General features: G+C 44.2%; 1 long non-coding RNA gene across 1 annotated transcript in view; it reads right to left on the bottom strand.

The window, feature by feature from the left end:
* Positions 1-9,686: 9,686 nt before the first annotated feature.
* Positions 9,687-24,557, bottom strand: part of LOC144336786 (uncharacterized) — a 97,361-nt gene continuing 82,490 nt past the window's right edge. Inside the window, exons 3-6 of the long non-coding RNA XR_013409108.1 lie at positions 12,608-12,665; positions 11,786-12,476; positions 10,226-11,377; positions 9,687-10,131 (exon numbers count right to left, since the gene is read on the bottom strand). This is a non-coding gene — a long non-coding RNA (uncharacterized LOC144336786). The remainder of the gene's footprint in view (positions 10,132-10,225; positions 11,378-11,785; positions 12,477-12,607; positions 12,666-24,557) is intronic.

Raw genomic sequence — 24,557 nt, 5'->3', positions numbered from 1 at the left:
GTGCAGTCCTTCTCTTTTCTACCTTTGTTCCCTCTTCTCTTGGAAGCAAGTCCCCTACTTCCAGGAACATGCATTCTCCCCTGCTCCTCTGCTCCTCTGCTCCTCCAGGTAGTTAGTCTTGCAAAGACTCTGCCCTGCACGGGAAGACTTCAGGGGTCAAAATAGCCTGGGGCACCCAGAAAAGGGAATCTGTTTAATTTTGGAGCATCCGATCCAGAAAAAATCAGGTGGCTGCAATATCAACCGCATCCTCCAGGGACTAGCTATATCCATAACAGAGACAACTTCAGGATTTTCATCTGTTTTATTCAAAACATCTTATTTCTCAGTTGATCCATTACGAAGGCAGAGAGGAGTGCTGCTGTTTATTGGGCCAACTTAAATTCAAACACGAGCCCTGATGAAAAGCACCCTGAGACAGGTGCAGCCCCACTGACCCCTGTGAATCTCCTTTCAGTGATTCTGTGGCTGATAAGCCCCAATACTGACCAGCTCTGTTGGGTTTTTGTTGTTGTTGTTGTTTTATTTTGTGTGTGTGTGTGTGTTTTTTTTTTTTTTTTTTTTTTTTTGAGACGGAGTCTCGCTCTGTCACCCAGGCTGGAGTGCAGTGGCACGATCTCCACTCACTGCAAGCTCCGCCCTCTGAGTTCACGCCATTCTCCTGACTCAGCCTCCCAAGTAGCTGGGACTACAGGCACCCGCCACCACACCCGGCTAATTCTGTTGTTATTTTTAGTAGAGACAGGGTTTCACCATGTTAGCCAGGATGGTCTCAATCTCCTGACCTCATGATCCGCCCACCTCGACCTCCCAAAGTGCTGAGATTACAGGTGTGAGCCACTGCGCCCAGCCAGCTCTGTAATTTTTAAATTCAATCCATCAAACTCAGGTTAGAGTATAGTGTAGGGCCTGGGATCCATTCTTTTCTTCAGCCACTTGCATATTTTAATCCATTGTTTAACATTAAAGATAAAATCTTATTTCCACATTTCTGTGGGGATGCCTCCCTTTGCCTTGAAGTATCAACTCTCGTGCTTATCTGGAATTTGGATTAATTATCATAAGGACTAGGCAACCATTTCTTCATGTACTGTCTCCAGCAAACCACAGCAAAGTAATATCATTGACAGACTTGTAAGTGGATCCTGATAGGTCTTAAGGCTGGTCTATTAAATGTTGCAGAAGTGAACTCTGACATCCACAGAAAGAGCCAATTACAAATAAGTATTATATTCAGTAGCACAGTTTGAGTTGCTGCACATACTTGGAAATAATCATCTTTTTAAATTGGTTAATTTAAGAAAAAAGACATATTCTACACTAGAATTTTATTAATGTTCCTTGCTCTGTTTCCCATCAAGTAGCCCAAATGTGAAGTTGGCTATGCACCCAATAGATATAACATATATTAATATGTATTTGAGTGCATGGGCAAATTGTTCTCTGCTTCATGAAAGGATTCACTTTAGGACAAGCCTGGCGTAATTATGGACTTGTTTACACCCTGATAAACTTTCAGTCAAAATGTATCATAAGAGAAAAAGAGAGTCACTATATAATGATAAAGGAGTCAATTCATCAAGAAAATATAACAATTATAAATATATATGCACCCAAAATTGGATCACCTAAATGTATTGAGCAAATATTAACAGAACTGAAAGGAGAAATAGATGAAATACAGTGATAGTAAGAGACTGCAACATCTCACTTTCAACAATGAAGAAGAATCAGACAGAAAATCAGTAAGGAACTAGCATACTTGAATAACTCTATAGACCATATAAACCTAACAGACACATACAGAACATTCCATTCAACAGCAGTAGATTGCACATTTTTCTCAGTGCATATGGAACATTCTCCAGGATGAATGATACATCAGGCCACGAAACAAGTTTTAACAAATTTAAGAAGATTGAAATCATATCAAGTGTCTTTTCTGACCACTGTGATGTGAAGCTAGAAATCAATAATAGGAGGAAAATTGGAAAATACACAAATACGTGGAAATTAAACAACATGCTCCTGAACAACCAATGGATTATAGAAAAAAAATCAAAAGAAAAATTCAAAATATCTTTAGACAAGTGAAAATGGAAATGAAGCATACCAAAACTTATGGGATTCAGCAAAAGCAGTTCTAAAAGAGAACTATATAGAGAAAAATGCCTTGATTAAGAAAAAAGAAATATCTCAAATAAGCAACCTAACTTTATACCTCAAGGAAATAGAAAAATAACAAACTAAGCCCAAAGTTAGCAGAAGGAAGCAAATAATCAGGATTACAGCAGAAATAAATGAAACAGAGCCTAGAAAGACAATAGAAAAGATCAAGGAAACTAAGAGTTGGTTTTCTGAAAAGATAAACAAAGTCAACAAACCTTTAGCTGGACTAACCAAGGAAAAAGATAGGACTCAAATAAATAAAATTATAATGGAAAAGGAGACATTACAACTGATACCATAGAAGTACAAAGGATCATTAAAGAGTATTATAAAAAATTATATAGCAACCAACTGTATAACCTCAAAGAAATGAATAAATTCCTGGAAGCATACAATCTACCAAGACTGAATCAATGAAGAAATAGAAAATCTGAACAGACCAATAACAAGTAAGGAGATTGAATCAGTAATAAAAAAAAATCTTCCAACCAAGAAAAGCCCAGGACCAGAACATTCCATGGGTCAATTCTACCAAGCTTTTAAAGATTAACACTAATCCTTCTCAAACACTTTCAAAAAAATTGAAAAGTAAGATACACTTCCAACTACAAAATTATAGGCTACTATAAGAAAAGAAAATTACAGGACAATATCCCTGATAAACATAGATGCAAAAATCCTCAACAAATACTAGCAAACCAAATTCAACAGTACATTAAAGGGATCATTCAACAAAATCAAGTTGGATTTATCTCTGGGATGCAAGAATGGTTCAACATACACGAATTAATAAATGTGATACACCACATTGACAGAATAAAGGTAAAAATTATATAATTAATTCAACAGATGCAGAAAAGGCATTAGACAAAATCCAACATTATTTCTTGATAAAAACTTTCAACAAATTAGGTATAGAGGGAATGTGCTCAACTCATTAAGACCATGTATGCCAAGTCCACAGCTAACATCATTTTCAACAGTGGAAAGCTGAAAACTTTTTGTATAAGACCAGAAACAAGATGAAGCTGTCACTTCTGTTAACACAGTATTGGAAGTTCTATTGAGTCAGAGCCATTAGACAAGAAAAACAAATAAAAGATATCCAAAACAGAAAAGAATTTAAGTTGCCTCTATTTGCAGATAATATGATCTTATATATATAAAACCTTAAAGACTCCTCAAAAAAATGTTTGAAATAATCAATGACTTCAGTAAAGTTGCAGGACACAAAACCAACATACAAAAATAAGTTGTATGTCTATACACTAACGAGAAACTATCCAAAAAATTAAGAAAAAAATCTAAATTACAATTGCATCATAATGAATAAATTAGAAATAAATATAGCCAATGAAGTGAAGGATCTGTACACTGAAAGCTATAAGATATTGGTGAAAGAAATTGAAAAAGACACAAATAAATAAAAATATATTCCATGTTTAGGGAATTTAAGAATTACTATTTTTAAAATGTCCACATTTCCCAAAGCAATCTGTGGATTCAATGAAATCTAAATTGCAATGGCAACAGCCATTCCAATGGCATTTTTTTCACAGAAATAAAAATTCCAGTGGAAATTTTACAGAAATGAAAAACATTATAAAATTATATGGAACCACCAAAGACCCAGCCAAAGCCACCTTGAGAAAAAAGAATAAAGCTGTAGGCATCACATTTCCTGATTTTAAACTACATTACAAAGCTATGGTAATCAAAACAGCATGGCACTAGCATAAAAACAGACACGTAGAATGGAATAGAATAGAGAACTCAGAAATTAACCTACATATACACAGTCAGCTAATCTTCATCAAGGGCACTAAGAATATACAATGGGGAAAAGATCATCTCTTCAATAAATGGTGTTGGGAAAACTGGATATTCACATGTAGATGAATGAAACTGGACACTTATCTTACACCATACACAAAAGTTAACTCAAGTGGACTAAAGACTTAAATGATACTTTCTGATCAGAACAGCATGCTTGTGAAGCTGTCACTCATGAGCACCTTTCCTGTAGGTAAGCATCCAATAAACTAAAACCTGTACCTACTTCATCCTGGAACATTCTCTTACCCTCTTGTGGGCTGGCCTCATCACCTCAGCTACCTTGTCACCTTCTTGCTCAGAAGTTTTGCCTTTTATTTCTCCTGCATTTCTAGCAACACCTGAGGTTGTTATCTAGCATTGATTTCTTTTTTCTTTCTTTTTTTCTTTTTTTGAGACAGAGTCTCATTCTGTTGCCCAGGCTGGAGTGCAATGGCACAATCTTGGCTCACTGCAAACTCTGCCTTCTGCATTCAAATGATTCTCCTGCCTCAGTCTCCCAAGTAGCTGGGATTACAGGCATGTGCCACCATGCCCAGCTAATTTCGTATTTTTAGTAGAGATGGGGTTTCTCCATGTTGGCCAGGCTGGTCTCGAACTCCTAACCTCAGGTGATCCACCTGCCTCAGTCTCCCAAAGTGCTTGGGATTACAGGTGTGAGTCACCACACCTGGCCTGTAGCATTGATTTCTATTAGTTGCTTCCTTGGAAAAGTTCAGAGGAAATGTTTTGGGGCCCAGACTCTGGAGCCAACACCTGGGTTGAGAATCTTAGGTCTCACATTTACCACCTAGATGTCCTTGGGGAAGTTGCACCGATTATCTATGCCACAGTTTCACCACTTATAAAAGATAAAAGAATAATGGTGTCTATTATTACAGAACATATTCTAAATTTCTAAAGATATACATATATATCTATACAGATAGATATACATCCCACATATGTACACACACATACACATATATACACACACATACACACACACATATGGTAGATAAAATCATGCTCCCTGTACTCAACCCACCCCCCACCCCTGCAACAGATGTCCACATCCTAACCCTGGGAAACTGTGATTAGGTAACCTTACACGTTAAGAAGGGACTGTGCAGATGTCACTAACAAGGATCATGAGATGGGAGAGAATCCTGGATGATCTGATGGGCCCCACATGATCACAGGGTTTCTTATAAGAGGGAGATGGGAGGATCAGAGTCAGGGGAGGAGACTCAAGGATGGAAGCAGAGGTCAGAGAGACTTGAAGATGCTGTGCTGCTGACTTTGAAGATGGAGTAAGGGGGCACAAGCCAAGGAGTGCGGGCAGCCTCTAGAAGCTGGAACAGGTGAGAAACAGACTCTCTCTTAGAGCCTCCAGAAGAGAGCACAGCCCTGTCAACTTTTTTTTTCTTCCTTTCTTGTTTTTTCTTTCTTTTTTTTTTTTCTAGATGGATTTTTGCTCTTGTTGCCCAAGCTGGAGTGCAGTGGTGTGATCTCAGTTCACTGCAACCTCCACCTCCCAGGTTCAAGTGATTCTTCTGCCTCAGCCTCCTGAGTAGCTGGGATTATAGGCGTGTGCCACCATACCCGGCTAATTTTTGTATTTTTAGTAGAGACAGGGTTTCACCATGTTAGTCAGGCTAGTCTCGAACTCCTGACCTCGGGTGATCCGCCCACCTTGGCCTCCCAAAGTGCTAGAATTACAGGCGTGAGCCACCATGCCTGGACTGCCAACTTCTTAATTTTAGGAATTTTAACCTCCAGAACTGCAAGGTTGTATTACTAAGCCACTGAGTTTGCAGTAATATGTGGTGGCAGCCATAGAAAACTAACATAGATTTTGATGCCTGCAAGCACAGCGGCAATAGGAACTGATACAGTGTTATTATAAACAACCCGGAACAGGACCAAAAGCACCATCAGCATCACGCAGGTCTTCATAAGTGACCAACAGAAAGTCCTTCTGAGCTGAGGGTGAGAAACAGCTTCCTGAGTTGCTGGAGCATGAAGCTGGCCTGTGGCTCCCGGGGCAATGAGCACCTTAGCTGCCCAGAGCAGCTGATGAGGAACCGGAGAGGCTGAAGTTCCTCTGAGAAAACAGCACCAAGCAGTTAGAATGGACACACGCACGTGCTGACCGAGCTGCAGTGGGTTCCTGACAGTCTCCAAATCCCCTCCCCAAAGAACACCAAAACGGCTCTACCCATGTGGCTGAGGGAATAATTCAAGTCCAGTTCTGGGGTTCTGGGGTTCTGCATCCTCTCTTGTGCATGCCACATGGGATATTTTCCACCCAGTTTTGAGTGGGGAACCTCTCCAGCTACCAGAGCAGAGATCTGGGGTTGCTGCATAGGCACCTGCTCAGGGTTTGCTTTTTAAACAGGGATTCTCTCTCTCTCTCCCTCTCTCTCTCTCCCCCACCACCCACCCTTCCCTGACTTGTCATGTGTCCCCCCATAACATTCCCCACATTCATCTCCCCATAAGCCAGAGCATCACATGCGTGGAGAGGTGTCTCTTTACATTTCAGTCAGTTTAGACGGGCTGATATGATGAGCATGTCTCTGGGTGAAACAGAATAAATAGGATGGTGGCAGGCACAGGCTCCAAGTGCAGCTGTTAAACATGAAGGGGTGGGGGCTGGAGCATTGTGGTTCTAGGAGAAAGGGGAGAGGGACCTGGGGACCCATGTCATGAGAATGACCAGGACAAAGGAGCAACAAATGACTTTAAAAGACTGGTCTCACCAGTCTCAGTGAACACAAGCGGCATCCCAAAAGGGGCCAGCGTGGACGGAATATTTAGAAAACCTTAGTTTGGTAGAGAAAGGAGGAAGAGCAAGAGAGAGTGGGAGGGAGGAAAAATAGAAGCAAGTGATGATCCCCTGTTACTGTTATAAATGGGTGCTGTTTGCAGTGACAGAGACAAAAGTGTCCACAGTTCACTCCTGGCCTTCACAAAGTGGAGTGGGGAGGAAAAGGCAGCAACCACAGCCACAGAATTCACTCCAACCAGAGCGAGCCCAACACACAAGCCCTGGCTTGGAGGCTCCTAAAACTGCCTCAGGGAGTCGGCCCTCCAGAAAGAATGATTCTAAGCTCTTCTTCCCAGGAGTGTGGGGTCACACGGTCAGATTCACTCCCTCCACTTCACAGCCCTCATTCTGCAATGAGGTACTCACCTGGGGCCCACCTGTGTGACTTTCACACAGTGTCAGGGAGCTGCCCTCCCCCAAAGAGTAACGTATACTCAGCAAGAACAGGTGCCCAAAAACCCCTGTGTGCCTGAACCCATGAGCAGCCTGCAGGACCCCTGCCCCAAATGCCGGTGACTCAAATCCCATCCCTGCCAGGGAACAGACCCCAATCAGAACAGAGCCTGGAGTGAGAAAGGTTGATTTTCACGGACACCTCCACACACAGAAAACACTCCCCATCCTACCACCCAGGGAGTAAACCTCCTCCCCTCAAAAAAGCATCCTCCTCTTTCTCCTCTCCTCGAGCTCCAGCTCATCAGAAAGCACCCACAACAGAAGGTGACACAAAAGCGAACAGCGGGTCCCATGGCTCCTTGGCAGGTGCAGAAATGCGATATTGTCAAGCGCTGTTGATCTCCATGGTGGGGACAATGGCGACTGAGGCGAGACTGAGACTGAACAGGACACCGTGGGCATTTGCCAAGGGTTGACCGTGTGCCCAGCACTGTGCATTTTCTCATTTATCCTAGCAACAGCCCTGTGAGGTGGGATGACGGTGATCCTCATCTGACATCTGAGGAAACGGGGGTTGGGGGATCCTATGCCACTCTCCCAGGCCCCACCAGGGAGCGGCAGAGCTGGGATTCCAGGCTGACTGGGACTACAGAACCAGGCTCTATGCTGGCATGGCCCCGTCTCTCTCCACCATGACATCATTGGACAAGTTAGCTTAGAAAAACTAAGGCAAAAGTTTTTGAAGAAGGAACATTCAAACCAGAATGTTTGCATCCAGGACTTGAAATACTCAGACAGAAGAGTCTTGAGGACTGTTGAGAGCAACCCCTCATTTTGCAGAGGAGAGATATGGCCTTGTGTGGTCAAAGCTCACTCAACTTCATGGCAAGGTGATGATGGCCACTTTGATAATGGCTGTGGGCCTTCTCATCTCAGAAGCCTGCAAGTGTTACCTTATGATGCAAAAGGGACTTTACAGATACAACTCAGTGAAGAATCCTCCAACCTGGGCAACATGGCGAAACTCCGTCTCTTATGTATAAGTACATAAATAAATAAATACGAAAATTAGCCAGATGTGGTTGCACACACCTGTAGTCCCAGCTCCTTGGGAGGCTGAGATGGGAAGACTGTTTGAGACCGGGAGGTTGAGGCTGCAGTGAGCTATGATTGTGCCACTACACTCCAGCCTGAGCAACAGAGTGAGACCTGTCTAAAAAAAAAAAAAAGAAGAAGAACCCTGAGCTTGGGAGATTCCCCTAGATTAACCAGGTGGGCTCTAAATGCAAGCACAGGTGTCCTCATAAGAGGGAGACAGAGAAATATTTGGTACAGAAGCAGAGAGATCTATGTGACCCACAGAGACAGAGACCGGAGTGATACAGCGACGTGGCCTCAGGCCAGGGAACGCCAGGAGCCACCAGAAGCTGGAAGAGCCGGGGAGCAGAGTCTCCCCTGGAACCTCCAGAAGGACCCAGCCCTGCCAACACCTTGACTTTACCCCCCTCAGACTGAATTCAGATGTCTGTCCTCCACAACGGTTTTCCACCACCAGGTTTGAGATAATTTGTTACAGCAGCTAGGGGAAAGCAGCCATGACCAAACTGGGCTGGAACCCTGGTCTCCAGACCCTGTCTTCAGGGCCCAACAAAACCCACAGACACAAGAAAGTGCATTTCCAGACACAGCCTTGCTCATGTAGGTGGAGAAGTGAGTCCACATGGAACTGGACAGAGCCTGGAATGCACCAATGGGCAGCACTCCCACCTTCACGGATGCAGCAAAGGTGATGGATTCGAGGGGTTGCCATCGGAAGGGCGACTATGGAAGGCCTGCAGCTTTGCAGGGAAGTTACTTGCTGATATGTCATAGATTTAATGCTTCTTTTCCCCAGACAGCTCCCCCAGCAGGATTTTGCACACATTTCATTCCTTAGAAAACTCACAGAGAGGCATTTTCCTGCCCTCTCCATACAGCTTTTCCTGTTAGTTAAGAAAACGAAGAATGGATGCCCTGGGCTGAGCCCACACCACTTCCAGCCCAGGGGCTGGGTCTCCAAAATCAAGATCCAGAGATGATTTGGAAGGGAGATCTTCTTTTGGGCAATTACTGATTTCTCATTCGAGGTCAGCTGGTTGAAATATTAGCATTTGTAAAGCAGGAAATTGGATAAGGCAACCCTCCTGCCGTCTGGGGACTCTGTAGTGAAGACCATGTGTGGAGACCAATGACCCACATGCCCTGACCCCCAGACTCAAGCCGGGTCAATCACAAGGGCCTGGGCAGGGCTGGCACCTGATGTCCCCTGGGAGCAGGTGCAGTGGAGCAGGGGCAGCCCCCTCAATGGAAGGAGGCTGGGCAGACAGAACTGAGCCTGCTGCAATCCTAGACCATCCCTGCTGGAGGAAGCCCCGTGCCAGACGGGCCCCAGGTCCCTGTTAGTCCACTCGGCCTATCATAATGAAATACCACAGACTTGGCGGTTCAACAACCAACATTTATTTTTCCCTATTTGTGATCTCAAAGTCCAAGATCGAGGCGTTCATGGCTTTGGTGTCTCCTGGGCTTGCAGGCGATCCCCTTCCTGCTGTGGCTTCACACACTCTTTCCTCTGCACGCGAGCATCCCTGCCGTCTCTTCCTCTCCTTAGAAGGACATCAGTCCAATCAGACAAGGCTCCCACCCTTATGACATTGTTTAACCTTCAATCTCCTGAAAGGTCCTATCTCCAAATACAGTGACATTGAGGGTGAAGGCTTCAACCCATGACTTTGTGGAGAGGAAGCACAATGGAGCCTGTCACAGTGCCCCGGCTGGTTTGTCCAGGCTGCGCACCCAGCCTGGGGAGCCCTGGGAGCATTCTTTTCCCTGCGTTCACTTGCAAGCTTCTACTTGACACGTGTTTTCTCTCACCCTGTTATCTTTCAGAAGAAGGGGAAAGAAAACAGAAACAGACATGAAAGCGGCGTGTAAACTCAATCACCCAGGATCCAGCTAGCAACACTCTTCAATTACCTGGGAAGGTTTCCTCGTCCTGCTCTGGGGAGAGAGAGGCCGCTGACAAGAAAGGCTGCATCACGCCAGAGGGCTTGTTTGAGAAATGAAAGAGTTTGAAGGGTTCATCCTGGGGCCAGAAGAGAAGCCGCGCAGCCCCCCGCACCTTGCACACCATAGAACCAGGTGCTGCATGCGGAATGCAGGCTTGACAACTGCCCCCGCCGCCCCCAGGCTCCATCTTGGGCCTGCATGGGCTTCCCAAGGCAAGGAGGGGAAACCAGGACTCAGTGATTTTCCACAACAAAATCTGAAAAGAGAGACTTTTCCTCTCCCCCCATTAACCTCAAAGTGCCCGGAAAATTAATGAAGCAGAAATCCCTGCTCCCTGGACATTCCAGGGACCAGAAGCCAGACTGTAATATGTCAAGAGATAATAGGAGGGCCAGGGATTAGCTGTGTCTCTTGATTCAGCTCCCCCGGCACCCGTTGATGCTGCTCTTCAATTCTTCTCGGCATAGCTCCTGACTCGGGCCCCAGCCTCTGTCTATCTCGCTGGCATCTCTCTCAGAGCGAAGCCAAGGATTAGCTAATATTTGCAGATAGAAAGGGCTCCCTACAGAATAAACATGAATACCATTATGGCTGGGTCCCTGGCCGGTCTCCGATCCAATTGCAAAACCTTGTTGCCCTTTCAGGCACGGCCAAGGATAACAGAGAAGGCAGCGCTCCTTGAGACTCTGGTTCCAACTCCAGAGCCAGCGCGCACAGACGTCTCTGCACAGCACAGGGAATGGGCGTTCATCCTGAAATCAATCCTCACTGCAGAGCCTCCCACAGGTGAGAGACCAAGCCCAGCGAACGGTTTTCAAAGTCCAACCAGACAAAGATGAAACCACCCTGGAAGATGTCACCCTCGAGCCTACTCCTGCTGTGACCCTGAGGGGCAGTTCGGGGGCAGAGAGTGACTTCTGGATTGGGGGTTGGTATGTTCCCGAAAGTGGACACTGACCTGACTCATGCTCAGGTGCACAGAGCTGCAGTTGCCAGCTGTAAGTCCCAAGTCCCAGGAAGGGAAGGGAAGGTGCCTTATGCATGTTCATTTCATTCCTTCAGTCACCTGGCAAGCATGAGGCCCGCACCTAGCATTGGCAGGCCTAGGGCAGGAGCCCCCTGGAGGCCCATATATAAATCACACTAACAAACCACTCGATAAAATGTGTTCTATCCTCTGACCTTGACAAATATACTTCCTGCCGACCCAGAAGGCCAGGTCTAAATTTAGAAATCTCCAACTCCTTAAAGTTAAGCATCAGAATACACGTGGCAGCAGGAATTGTGATGCTTAAGAGTGGGTCCACCCTCTGGCTCTGCCCCAGCTCTCCCCACCCCATCTCTATCCTGCACAAGGACACACCCTGCCCTGGCACGAGTACCCCAGGCTATACAAGCCCAGACCCAGCCCCGTCCACACCCTCCACTAACAGCCCCTTTGCCACTGTTTGTCCCAGGAAGGTGGATTCAAGTGGGCCCTAAAAACAGCTCGAGATTTAGATCTGGGAATCCTAAGGCTGCAGATACCGGAGCATGAGCTAAAGAGAGGGGCCAGTCACAGACTCTAGATTGACAGGTCCCCTGGTCATGCAGACTCCTGCTCAGATGCAGGAGGTCAGGGTGGGTCTTCAGGGCCCAGCCTCTCTGAGGCTGGACAGAGCGCTGGGCCCAGTACAGATGCCATCCCCCACCAGTCTCCCCTGCTGATGGCCTCTAAGCCAAGAGGGACAGGGAGGCAGCCACCTCAACTCCCCACAGCAAACCCTTTGGGTACGAAGTGTGATGTCAGCAAATTACTAATGAGAAGAAGGGAAGTCACACCACCACATCTCCTTGGTTCTAAGACACTCATTCTCGTTTCTCCGTTTAGCTTGTCTGGAATTGGGACATATTTTATAATTATGATGAATGCTAAATGTAATGGGGTTTCACTTGCTCTCCCTGGGTGCTGTTGTTAAGTCGATGTTGCCCCCTACAGGCAAAGGCATTTTAGAATTGTGGGCTCTAGGAGATCGCAGTGCGAGCCTGGTCTTCGTTCTCACTCAGCAGGGCGGAGAACTTCCGTGAGTCCGGGAACCAGAGGCGTCACATGGTGGCCCACTGTGGGCCGTGCAGGAGCTCAGGAGCTGAGGACTGGGGGGCATGGGCTGGAGGGTCAGGGTCGGGCTCCCTCCTTCCTCACTTGGGTGCAGAAAGCTTCCTACCTGGAGCAGGGCACCTGCAACAGATGGGAAATCCTAAGTCCTGGGCCTCAACCCCAACCTCCCTCCCACTGGGTAAGTAAGGGAGCCTCAGGTTTTGCCAAAGCCAGACACTAGCACAGACATGGAGGGGAACGCTGGGGCCCACCGCTTCTCCACCAAAGGTGACTTCTGGCAATCGCTCCTCGCTCCGACCAGTAAATATTCTAGAAAGAGAAGAAGTTCATTTCCTTAGAAGCAGGCAGGAGTCGCGACTCGCCCTTTCAATCAATAACTGATTATCTTGCTTGCAAATTCAATTCACTGCCTGAAACCAGTCTCTCCTGATGGATCCTGACAAGTGCAATTGTTTTGGCAGACTCTGTCAAAGAGAGAGGCCTCCCAGGGTGGGCAGATTCCATTCTGGCCCAGGCTTTTCAGTGAGTGGAAGAGAGGAGTCACCCGCTCCATGCCACTCATCTTCCAGGATCTGCCAACCATGAGCCCCCCCATCTCTGGAAAGCAGTGGCGCATGGGAATTGCTCTATCTAAACTCACCCCTCTGCTCAAAAGTATGGGCTGCGGGTGGGAGAGCCACTGTTGCCCCCAACAGAAGAGGGGATGACAAATGAACCTGTCATGTGTGGGTCCCTCTAAGCACTTAAGCAGGAAAGGATGCATGAGGTTTGCAGGTGACAGATTATGCTGGCTGACTTTCCAAAGCCAGGCTCCGGGCAATGTGGGTGACAGGGCCAACTCCCTTCCCTGACAGGGCTGCATGTTACAATGGCACCAGGAGACAAAGAGTCTCTTCTATTCATTCACTTATTCATTCATTCCCTTATTCACTACCATCGCCCAGGTTTCATGCTGAGTCCTCTGGATACCAAAGAATGAAAGTTCCTTGTCCTTGAGGGGGACCATGCTTTCATTCAGTTATTCATTCTCCACCTACTAAGCCTGTAACGATGGCCCCAAAGTTTTTAAGCCTTAGTTGAGAATACAACTCAGTCTCTACCTCCAGAATAACTCCTGACTCCTAGCCATAATCCAAAGCAGAATGAGATTAGGATCCTCAGAGACACACATGATGAGATTTCAGACCATGTAGCCCAGAACCCCTCAGTATTTGTTCAAGAATTCCGAAAATGATCCTACAAAATTTCACTGTAATTAAATTTAAACCATTTTTAGAGGTAATGAAAAATCAACACATTCCCAAAGGTGTTAAAGGAAAAGTTTCACACGTCTGAGACTAGCAGGCTGTTTCCTGATGGACAGGCTACCTCGTTCCTAGGGACAACCTGGAACCAAGGCTCTGGCACTCTTCCTGAGGATTCAGGATTGATTAGGTATGTCATCGATGAGAAGGGCTGAGGGTACACTCTGACAGCACCCACACACTGGGCTCTGTTAATGCTGGGCAAGGGTCAGGCTCAAGTGCATAAAGCTCATTCTCATTACAAGGGAAAAACCAGCAAGCATGGGGTGTGGAGACACAGCATGGGGTATGCAGAGGCAGCATGGGGTGTGGAGACGCAGCAGGGGGTGTGGAGACACAGCAAGGGGTGTGGAGACGCAGCATGGGGTGTGGAGACGCAGCAGGGGGTGTGGAGACGCAGCAGGGGGTGTGGAGACGCAGCATGGGGTGTGGAGACGCAGCAGGGGGTGTGGAGACGCAGCAGGGGGTGTGGAGACGCAGCAGGGGGTGTGGAGACGCAGCAGGGGGTATGGAGATGCAGCATGGGGTGTGGAGACGCAGCAGGGGGTGTGGAGACACAGCAAGGGGTATGGAGATGCAGCATGGGGTGTGGAGATGCAACGTGGGGTGTGGAGATGGAGCATGGGGTGGGGGAGATGCAGCGTGGGGTGTGAAGACACAGCATGGGGTGCGGCAGATGCAGCATGAGGTACAGGGATGAGCATGGGGTGTGGAGACGCAACATTGGGTGCAGGGATGAGCATGGGGTGCAGAGACACATCATAGGGTGTGGAGACGCAGCATGGGGTGCATGAGATGCAGCATGCAGTATGGAGATGCATCATGGGGTGTGGAGACGCAGCATGGGGTGTAGAGACGCAGCATGGGGTGTGGGGATGCAGCATGTGGTGTGGAGACCCAGAATGGGGTGTGGAGACACAGCATGGGGTGTGGAGATGCAGCACAGGGTGCGGGAGAGGCAGCATGGGGTATGGAGACGCGGCATGGGGTGTGGAGAGGCAGCATGGGATGTGGAGAGGCAGCATGGGGTGTGGAAATGCATCATGGGATGTGGAGATGCAGCATGGGGTGTGGGAGATGCAGCATGGGATGTGGGAGGCACAGCATGGGGTGCAGGAGACGCAGCATACGGTATGGAGATGCAGCATGGGGTGCGGGGATGAGCATGCGGTGTGGAGAGGCCGGATGGGGTGTGGAGACACAGCATGGGGTGTGGGAGATGCAGCATGGGGTGTGGGAGATGTAACATGGGGTGTGGAGATGCAGCATGGAGTGCAGGAGACACAGCATGCGGTATAGAGATGGAGCACAGGGTGTGGGGATGCAACAAGGGGTATGGAGATGCAGCATGGGGTGTGGAGACACAGCATGGGATGTGGAGGGGTGTGGAGACGCAGCATGGGATGTGGAGGGGTGTGGAGACGCAGCATGGGATGTGGAGACACAGCATGGGATGTGGAGGGGTGTGGAGACGCAGCATGGGGTGTGGAGACACAGCATGGGATGTGGAGGGGTGTGGAGACGCAGCATGGGGTGTGGAGAGGTAGCATGGGGTGTGGAGAGGCAGCATGGGGTGTGAGAGATGCAGCGTGGGGTGTGGGGATGCAGCATGGGGTGTAGAGACGCAGCATGGGGTGTGGGGATGCAGCATGGGGTGTGGGAGGCACAGCATGGGGTGCAGGAGACACAGCATACGGTATGGAGATGCAGCATGGGGTGCGGGGATGAGCATGCGGTGTGGAGAGGCCGGATGGGGTGTGGAGACACAGCATGGGGTGTGGGAGATGCAGCATGGGGTGTGGGAGATGTAACATGGGGTGTGGAGATGCAGCATGGAGTGCAGGAGACACAGCATGCGGTATAGAGATGGAGCACAGGGTGTGGGGATGCAGCAAGGGGTATGGAGATGCAGCATGGGGTGTGGAGATGCAGCATGGGATGTGGAGGGGTGTGGAGACGCAGCATGGGATGTGGAGACACAGCATGGGATGTGGAGGGGTGTGGAGACGCAGCATGGGGTGTGGAGACACAGCATGGGATGTGGAGGGGTGTGGAGAGGCAGCATGGGGTGTGGAGAGGTAGCATGGGGTGTGGAGAGGCAGCATGGGGTGTGAGAGATGCAGCGTGGGGTGTGGGGATGCAGCATGGGATGTGGGAGCTGCACCATGGGGTGCGGGAGATGCAGTATGGGATGTGGGAGATGCAGTATGGGATGTGGGGATGCAGCATGGGGTGTGGAGGTGTGGAGACGCTGCATGGTGTGTGGGGACGCAGCATGGGGTGTGGAGACGCTGCATGGGATGTGGGAGATGCAGCATGGGGTGTGGAGACACAGCATGGGGTGTGGGAAACGCAGCAGGAGAAGCTAGAGATTCTGTCATTCTGGAATCAGTTTAAGTGGTTACTTAAAACCTGAAGGATTCCTATCCAACTTGTGTCTTAATCATAAGAAGCATAAATCTGTCTTCCAAACCTTTGTACCAATTTAATTGGAAAGAATCTTGGGATTGCAAAGTGGACTTTTTAAAGATTGTTTTTCTTTGTAGCTACATTCCTAGGAGTATCAAGACTTTCCTGGCATGTTTCAACTGAAAAAAGCTTTGGAAATAAGGTGGATGCTGAACTGTCTTTCATAATCCCTAATTTTAAAATGTCACATGCATCAAAATAGCTTCATTGTTTTGGCGTGATAAGTAGACGCTATGCATCTGAACTATTAAAACTAAATTGGATGCCAGTACAATACTGATTTAATCTTCCTTAATTACTTTTTCTTATGTTTGCTGTGGAAACCTTCAAACATACAGCAGAGTACAGGGAAGAGTCTAATGATCTCCCACATTCCCACAGTCCCGGGTTTAACTCCCTGTGTATGTGCTCGCAGTGAGACAAGACTGCATGGATTATGTTCACTGACATATGTCCAGCAGTGTAAGTTCACAATGAGCACTTGCTGAATGAGTGAATGTGCTTATTACCAATGTATGAGGGAAAGTTCTTATATTGGTCTGTTCTCACACTGCAATGAAGAAATACCCAAGTGGGTAATTTATAAAGAAAAGAGGTTTAATTGACACACAGCTTCACATGGTTGGGGAGGCCTCAGGAAACTTACAATCATGGCAGAAGGCGCCTCTTCACAGGGTAGCAGGAGAGAGAATGAGTGCCAGCAGGGGAAATGCCAGATGCTTATAAAATCATCAGATCTCGTGAGAACTCACTCACTATCACAAGAACAGTATGGGGGAAACCACTCCCATGATTCAATTACCTCCCACTGGGTCCCTCCCACGACATGTGGAGATTATGGGATTCCAATTCAAGACGAGATCTGCATGGGGACCCAGCCAAACCATACCAGTGCTATCATGGCCACAAACACGGCCTCCAGAGCCAGGCTGGCAGGGTTCAGATCCTGCCTCTGCTGCTTGTTGGCTGTGTGACCCAGGGCGAGTTCCCTGACTTCTCTAATGGCTCCATCCATTGATAATCTTTGCCTGAATCAATTATTCCAGTCAGGGTTTTTTAAAAATGGTATTTTCTAACAATCCTTTCCCATTTATTAGCTAAGATTCTTCTCTTAAGCACTATCACATCAACCAGGGCTATATATTTCTGATCAGTAAAGAAGAAGAAGTGGCTAATTGTCTCCCTTTAATTGTTTTTAACAGTAAGAATTTTGTGTTTCCAATGGCTGTCAATTGATTATTCTTTTCCTCTCTCCCTCTCTCTCTCTCTCATCTCTGTCTTCTTCTCTGTCATCTCTATCTCTTTCTTTCTCTCTCAGCTCTATCTCTTTCTCTCTCACCTCTCTCCCATCTCTCTCATGTCTATCTCCTCTCTCTCGTCTCTCTTTCATCTCTCGCTCATCTATATCTTTCTCTCTCTCATCTCTCTCTTTTTCTCTCTCAACTCTATCTCTATCTCTCATCTCTCTCCCATCTCTATCTCTGTCTCTCATCTCTGTCTCTGTCTCTCTTATCTCTCTCCCATCTCTCTCTCATCTGTCTGTTTCTCTCTCATCTCTCTCACATCTCTATCTCTTTCTCTGTCTCATCTCTGTCTCTTTCTCTCTCTCTTTCATCTCTCTCCCATCTTTCTCTCTCATCTCTCTCCCATCTCTATCTCTTTCTCTCTCTCCCATCTCTATCTCCTTCTCTCTCTCTCATCTCTCTCTCATCTCTCACTCATCTCTATCTCTTTCTCTATTTCATATCTCTCATCTCTCTCCCATATCTCTCTCTCACCTCTATCTCTTTCTCTCTCTCATCTCTCTCCCATCTCTGTCCTTCTCTCTCTCATCTCCACTCTTTCTATCTCTCATCTCTTTCTCATCTTTCTCCCATTTTTCTTTCTTTCTCATCTCTGTATCTTTCTCTCTCTCTCATCTCTATATCTTTCTCTCTCATCTCTCTCTCATCTCTGTCTCTTTCTGTCTCTTTCATCTCTCTCCCATCTCTGTCTCTCATCTCTGTCCCATCTCTATCTCTATCTTTCTCTCTCATTTCTACCTCTTTCTGCCTCTCTCATCTCTATCACTTTCTCTCTCATCTCTCTCCCATCTCTATCTCTCTTTCTTTCTCTCTCATCTCTATCTCTGTCTTTCTCTCTCATCTCTATCTCTTTCTCTCTCATCTCTCTCCCATCTCTATCTCTGTCTCTCTCTCTTTCTCTCTCATCTCTATCTCTTTCTGTCTCTCTCATCTCTATCTCTTTCTCATCTCTCTCCCATCTCTATCTCTGTCTCTCTCTCTTTCTCTCTCTCTCATCTCTGTCTCTTGCTTTCTTTCTCTCTCTTATCTCTGTCTCTTTCTCTCACACTCACCCCACTTTGTCCTACTCTGTTTTTCTTTTTTGGAATATCATTATGAATTTATGGGTTTTTACACATCCCATGTGTTGTAGTCATTATTTTTTATGCTTAAATTGTCCCGTTTGAATAATGGGTGTCTTGTCACATCAGTTCCTGGGCTCTTTTGATAAAATCCCAATGGTCTTTGGTAGGTTCCTAGCTTTGGGGGAACAAGATGTTTTAGGCAAGCACACCTTGTGTATTTCCTACTCAGGCCTGGAATCAGACTTGTTTTATCCCCAGAGTCTCCTGGTTCCTTTTCATGATGAATGAAATTTGGAGACACCAATCTGGGTGCTAGGAACACTTTTTGCTTCTGGGCATTTTTAGTGGGTACCACCAGCACGTGCATTTATTCAAAACACAAAGATATCATGAGATCATACTGATATTCCCAGTTCAAACTTGCCTTTATATGGATTTTGTTTTATTTATTTGGTTTTATAATGGTATCTCTCTTTTTACACGAAAAATCTGACACCTTAGCGATATACACATAATTAATGAACGTGCTTAATCTTTTATATAATACTTTTAAAACGTAATAAGGCTTTCAAACAAAATTTAAGATGGCTTTGCAGCACTACTTGTGCTTTGAATGTGTTGATGAAGGATATATAGTCAATGAAATAATTCTATTCACTATGTAATAACCTCACTTTGTTTTCAATTATCATTTATCTTGGGATTTTTAAATTTTACTTTTTTATTTATAAACTTAACTTTATAATTTATGTGATGCCAAAGTAAAAGGTGTAGAACAAAATAAATTCAGAAAAGAGTTGCTTTCATCCTGTTTCTTACTCTGTCTTCCTTCTAGTCCTTTAGGGTTTTTTATTCTCATCAAAAAGTAACAAACTAAATACACAAACACGAAATAACAGACTAAGTCCACTCCTTCATTGGGTCCATTTAACAACATATTCTGGATACCACTGGGTTTTGTGTGTGTGTGTTTGTTTGTTTGTTGTTTCTGTTTGTTTCTTTTTGAGACAAAGTCTTGCTCTGTCACCCAGGCTGGAGTGCAATGGGGCAATATTGGCTCACTGCAACCTCCACCTCCTGGGTTCAAGCGATTCTCCTACCTCAGCCTCACAAATAGCTAAGATTACAGGCATCTGCAACCACGCCTGGCTAATTTTTTGTATTTTTAGTAGAGACAGGGTTTCCCATGTTGGCCAAGCTGATCTTGAACTCCTGACCTCAAGCGATTCACCGCCTCGGCCTCCCAAAGTGCTGGGATTACAGGCATGAGGCACTGCGCCCAGCCCCACTTTCTATTTGTGAACGGATATCCCTCTCATGCTTTTTAATTGAGGAAAACTTTGAATTCAGTAAATTGCACAGATCTTAAGTGTAAAATTCAATAACTTCTGACAAATATACTTACAGAGTTGACCCTTGAACTATGTGGGGGTTAAAGGCACACAGCCCCTGCACAGTCAAAAATCTGCACGCAAATTTTGACTCCCCAGAAACTTAATACCCTATTGTCAACCAAAAGCACAGTGGTTTGACACACATGTAGTATGTTCTATGTATTATATACTGTATTCTTACAATAAAGTAAGCTAGAGAAAAGAAAATGTTATCAAGAAACTCATGGGAAAGAGAACATATATTGACCGCTCATTAAGTGGAAGTGGATCATCATAAAGGTGTTCCTCATCATCATCTTCACGTTGATTATGCTGAGGAGGAGGAAGAGGAGGGGTTGATCCTGCTGTCTCAGGGGTAGCAGAGGTGACGGAAAATCTGTGTATCTGTGTATAAGTGGACTCATGTAGTTCAAACCCCTCAAACCCATGTTGTTTGAGGGTCAACCGTGTATATATATTTTATTGGGATATATATATATATATCTATATATATGTATTGTGGTATATATGTGTGTGTGTGTGTATATATATATCCCAATGAAACTAATACTTCAATCAAGACATACATTTATTACAAGATACCAATCAAGATGAACATTTAGATTATCTCAGGGTATTCTCTTGTGCCTCTAAGTCAATCTCTACAGGCAACCACAGGTATGAATTCTATCACTACAGTTTATTTTTGCCAACTGTGGGACTTCATATAAAATTAAAAATCTGGGTGAACTCTTGATCAGCATATGTTTTTGAGGTCCAAAACATGTTGTTGCATGTATCACTAATTTATTCTTTTTTATTGCTGAAAGGTTTTCCAATATATAGATATACCACAATTTACTCATTTATCTATTAATGAATACTTGACCTACTTCCAATTTGGGACTGTTATTAATGGAACTGATATTGACGTTCTTGGACATATCTTTTGTGGACATATGTTTTCATTTCTCTTTGGTAAATGCCAAGGAGTCGAATTGCTGGGTCATATAGTAAGTTTATATTTAACTTTATGATAAGCTACCAAAATATTTTCCAAAGTGTCTGTAACATTTTGCATTCCTACCAGTAATGGATGAGAATTCCAGTGGCTCTACATTCCTGCTAACCCTTGCTATTGTCAATATATTTTTCTTTTTACTCATTCTAAAAGATATATAGTGGTATCTCACTATAGCTTTAAATTGCAGCTCCATAGTTATTAGTGATGTTGTGTCTTTTCATGTGCTTATTTTCTCTGCACATATATTTTTAAATAAAACGTCTGCACAAATGTATTGCCCATGTTTAACTGAGTTGTTTGCTTTTTACTGAGTTTGAGAACTCTTTTGTTATTGTGAACGCAAGCCATTTGTCAGATGTGTGATTCACAAGTGTTATCTCCCAGTCTGTGGCCTGTCTTTGCATTCTTGTGAAAGAGCCTTTCCCAGAGCAGAAATTTTTAATTTTGATAAAGCCCAAATTATCATATCTTTTCTCATACAGATCATGCTTTTAGTGTCACATTTAAGTAATATTTTCTTAACCAAGGTTACAACATTTTTTCCTGTATTTTCTTCTCAAACTGTTGTCTAAGATGCTAGTCACTACTTGTGACTACTTAAATTTAGATTAATGAAACTTAAATGAAATATAAAATTCATTTCTTCAGTCACACTAGCCACATTTCAAGTGCTCAGCAGCCAGATGTGCCCAGTGTCTCCCATACTTACTAGAAAGCACAGATCGAACATGCCTATCATTACAGATGGATATGTTCTGTGGAAGAGCATTTTTGTAGAAGTTTTACAATTTTAGGCTTTACATTTAGAAATCATAAGAAGCAAGTATGGGTTGAGGTTATGTATTTATTTATTTATTGGTTTGTTTGCTTAAGTATATCAATGTTCAATTGTTCCAGCATCATTTTAAAAAAGAAGCTGCTTTTTCCGTTTAGTTGCTTTTGTACCTTTGTTAAGACCAACTGACCATATATTTCTTGGGCTTATTTCTAGACACTGTATTCTGCTCTATGCTTTTACAAACGCCATGCTATACTAACTATGGTAGATTTATAGCAAATCTTGAAATCAGGTCATGTGAATCTAAGTAGGGAAATGTTTTCCCTGCTTTTATTTTCTGGAAAAGTTTGTACAGAGCTACTGTTACTTGCTTGTTAAAATATATTGTAGAATTTACCAGTCAAGCCCACCATGGCTGGAGTTTTATAGAAAGGATTTTAACTACAAGTTTAACGTCTTTAAAAGGCATAAGAGGCCGGGCGCGGTGGCTCAAGCCTGTAATCCCAGCACTTTGGGAGGCCGAGACGGGCGGATCATGAGGTCAGGAGATCGAGACCATCCTGGCTAACACAGTGAAACCCCGTCTCTACTAAAAAATACAAAAAAACTAGCCGGGCGAGGTGGCGGGCGCCTGTAGTCCCAGCTACTCGAGAGGCTGAGGCAGGAGAATGGCGTAAACCGGGGAGGCGGAGCTTGCAGTGAGCCGAGATCGCGCCACTGCACTCCAGCCTGGGCCACAGAGCGAGACTCTGTCTCAAAATAATAATGATGATAATAATAATAATAATAATAATAATAAAAGGCATAAGACTATTCAGGCTATCTATTTCCTCCTGAGTGAACTCGGGCAGTTTGTGTCTCTCAAGGAATTGATGCGTTTTCTTCTAAATTGTCAAATGTATGAACATAAAGTGGTTTGTAATATGCCCTTATTATCTTTTGATGACTGTAGTATCTGCATCAATGTCCTCTTTTACGTTCAAGATATTAGCTGTTTGGGTCTTTTTTGTTCTTGCTCCGTCTGTCTTGAATTTTATCAATTTTATTGATCTTTTTAATAAAAAGCAGCTTTTGGTTTTACTGCTTCTCAACATTATTTTTCTATTTTCAATTTCATTGTTTTGAGCTCTTTATTCTTTCCTTCCACTTGCTTGTTGTCCTTTTAATTTGCTCTCTTTTTTCTATTTTCTCATGGAAAATAGAAAATAAGGATATAACATATTAGAATCTGTGTGATGCAGCTAAAATAGAGCTCAGAGGGAAATTTCAAGCATTAAGTGTTTACATTAGAAAAAAAGAAAGGCTGCACATCCTCGTTTTTTCTAATATAAACATTAAAATGCTTGAAACTTCCCTCTAAGCTCTACTTGGCCACATCACACAAATTTTGATATGTTGTTTTCTTATTTTCACTCAATTCAAAATATCTTTAAAGTTTCCTTTTGGCTTCCTCTTTGCCCCAAGAGTTATTTAGAAGTGCAATGTTTAATTTTCAAGATTTTCTAGCTATCTCTCTGTTATCAATTTCTAGTTTAAATCTTATATAATCAGAGAACATACTTTTCATGATTTCAATTCTTTAAAATTTTTGAAATCTGTTAATGTTTTCCATGTGCCCCAGAATTTGGATTATCTTAATGAATCTTCCATCTGAATATTCCTTGTGAATTCTGGTTTTTAGTAGAATATTCTGTATATGTCAATTAGGTCATATTCATTTAAAGTGTTGCTCAGGTATTCTGTATTCTTCCTGATTTTCTATTTGTTCTGTTGATCACTGACAGAAGAGTGTTGAAGTCTCCAAGTAGAATTGTGAATTTGTCTGTTTCTCCTTCAATTCTGGTTTTTGTTTCACATATTCTGAGGCTCTATTGTCATGTGAATAGTGACATGGGATTGTTAGGTCTTCTTGGTTAAGTGACCACTTAAAATTACTCACTGTCCCTCTTTTTTTTTCTGGAAGTGTTACTTGCGTTGAAGTTTATTTTGTCAGATATTAGTATAGCCACTTCAGCTTTCTTTTTCTTGGTTTTTGCGTGAAATATGTTTTTCTATCCTTTACTTTTTACACACACACACACACACACACACACACACACATATGTTTAAGCAGATTTTTCATGCATACACATATTTTCATCCAATCTGAAATCTATGCTTTTTATTTGGTATATTTAGACTATTTATTAACACAATCACATTTAAAGTGATTACCAATATGGTTGAATATAGGTGAAATACATTTTCCTTAATTTCATTATTTTCTATTTGTCCCCTTTGTTTCTTGTTCATTTCTTTCCCATTCTTGCCTTCGTTGGTCCTATTTAAATGTTTTTAGAACTCCATTTTAATTTTTCTTTTGGATTTTTGGCTGTATCTCTTTGTTATTCTTTAGAACTTGCTCAAAGGACTACAGTATTCATACCTAACCTATCATCACATACCTAGAGTTAGTATATGCATGTAAGAGCTGCTCCTTCTCCTCACCAACCTTTGATATGATCAGTCCTTGTAATTTTAACTCATCTGGTAGAGGTATAGTGGTATTTCATAGCAATTTTAGTTTCCTTTTTGTGTCTAATGATGTTGAATATCTTCTCATGCATTTATTTGTTATTGGAATAACATCTTTGAGAAAGTGCTGTTCAAATCTTTTGCCCATTTTTATTGAGTTGTTCATTACTACTGAGTTTTAAGAATTCAGCCTAGTGCAGTGGCTCATGCCTGTAATTCCAGCACTTTAGGAGGCTGAAGCAGGCAGATCACCTGAGGTCAGCAATTTGAGACCAACATGGCCAACATGGTGAAACCCTGTCTCTACAAAAAATACAAAAATTAGCCAGGCATGGTGGTACTTGCCTGCAATCCCAGCTACTCAGGAGGCT

The sequence above is a fragment of the Macaca mulatta genome, chromosome 1 (assembly GCF_049350105.2).
Source record: "Macaca mulatta isolate MMU2019108-1 chromosome 1, T2T-MMU8v2.0, whole genome shotgun sequence".
NCBI classification, from domain to species: Eukaryota; Metazoa; Chordata; class Mammalia; order Primates; family Cercopithecidae; genus Macaca; species Macaca mulatta.
This window is presented reverse-complemented; position numbering and strand designations above follow the sequence as displayed.